Source organism: Cervus canadensis, chromosome 4, assembly GCF_019320065.1.
Source record: "Cervus canadensis isolate Bull #8, Minnesota chromosome 4, ASM1932006v1, whole genome shotgun sequence".
Taxonomy (NCBI): Eukaryota; Metazoa; Chordata; class Mammalia; order Artiodactyla; family Cervidae; genus Cervus; species Cervus canadensis.
The window spans coordinates 54,390,928-54,392,966 of NC_057389.1; positions in this window are offsets into that span (position 1 = coordinate 54,390,928).

Below are 2,039 nucleotides of genomic sequence, written 5' to 3' on the forward strand. Positions count from 1 at the left end.
AAAATAATAGGAATACTTAATTGTGATCTGAAGGGGAAATATTTAATATTGTCTTAGAAATCCCTCTTGAAGTGAAGTGAAAGTCTCTGTGTCATGTCCGACTCTTTGCGATCCCGTGGACTGTACAGTCCATGGAATTCTCTGGGCCAGAATACTGGAGTGGGTAGCCTTTCCCTTCTCCAGGGGATCTTCCCAACACAGGGACTGAACCCAGGTCTCCTGCATTGCAGTTGGATCCTTTACCAGCTGATACTTCCTATTTGTCATAAGTGAATTTTTAAACAATATATGAAGGAGAAATGGGATCAAGCCACTTGTCTCTCTTGTGTATATTTGTGTAGTCACTTTCTGCTCTCTGTCACAGTTTCAGCTTCTGTAAAATAGAACACCCAGCACTCTTGCTTGAGGGATTTGTGCATTGTTGTTTACTTTGAAAATTAAAAAGTACTATAAAAATTCAGTGTGGCATTCTTAAAGCTCTGCCAAGTCTCCTGAGCTCAAACCAACATGCCCCTCACTGGCTTAAGTACATTGGGACATCTGTGCCTGTGTAGGCGTTTCCTATTTATGAAGCATTAAGACATTTTCAGTACCATTATGTATAACCCCCGAAGGGTCATGGATCCCGGTTTTATAAGGACGAAATATATTTAAAGCTTTTAAGGGCCAAATCACTGTTTTATTGCATTTTTTTCTTTTCAGTTTGGGTTTTTTGTTAGCTTTTCAGTGTGATGTAAATTTAATAGCCATGTTAATAACTTCAACCACATTGTTATCCTTTTAAATAAATGCTAGAGTATCCCTCTTTCTGTTTTATTGTCTGGTATTCTAAAATCAAGTATGCAAAGATTGTCATTAAGAAACTTTAATCTGAAAAGCTGTGTGTGAAAGAACTTCTGACTATAATGAATACCAAAATGTATCCTCAGGGCATAAATCTGGGAGAATTATGTAGTTCACTTAACTTTATTTACTAACATTTTTCTTTTTGATAAAGTGGTTGAAAAAATTTTCAGAAAAACAAATTTAGTGGATGAAACCAATCTCTTTGGATAACAAAGTGTCAAATTCAGAAACAAGTGACAGTTTAAATGGGTAAGCTGTTAAAATTGATAATATAAAACTGATAATTTAAAATGGTAATATGCTAATTTAAATTGGTAATATAAAAAAATAACTCGGTTTGTAGGCAGCTTTCTTATAGGGAAACTAAAACTTTTAATTAGAACTAAATGTGAAATGTGTCATCTGGAATCCAGCTGAGTTTACTAAGGACAAAGTGTGACTATAAAATACCTAGATTGATTTTTTAAAAACAGGAAACACAAAATGAATGTTGTCTTTTTAAGCCTCTACCTTGGGAGGCTATGTATATTCTTCTTTTGAAATTGCCTTCAAAACCACCTTATAAGACTTATTACACTATAGTAGCACCTAAATGTTCTCACTTAATCAGAAAATATGTTTATTCCTGAGTTTGATCATTTACCTTACTTATGTGATTCCAGATGATTTGAGTATTTCCAATAATGTAGAAATTTAATCCTCTGCCAAGTTATAACATTTGTTTTCATTGAGATTATTTAAAAGAACTCATGTAGGTATTTCTGTAGAAGACTTAAATTTAAAAGTTTATGAAATACCCCTGCAATTGCCTAGCCTCCCAAGATAGGGCTTCCCTGGTAGCTCAATGGTAGAGAATCCTCCTGCCAATGCAGAAGACAAAGGTTCGATCCCCAGGTCAGGAAGATCCCCTGGAGAAGGAAATGGCAATGCACTCTGGTATTCTTCCCTGGAGAATCCCATGGACTGAGGAGTCTGGTAGGCTACAGTCCATGGGATCACAAAAGAGGCTGACACGACTGAGCTCCTCCCAACATTAACTAATTTGAAATGAATGTGGCTCGATTGCTAAATTCAGATTGCTTTCTTTAAGCTATCAAGGAGCTTTATGCTAGCAACTTATATACTCCCTTTTCTTGACATAGTGTAGAAAAAAATAGATTTACTCACTTCTTAGCCTAATTTTTTTATAGATA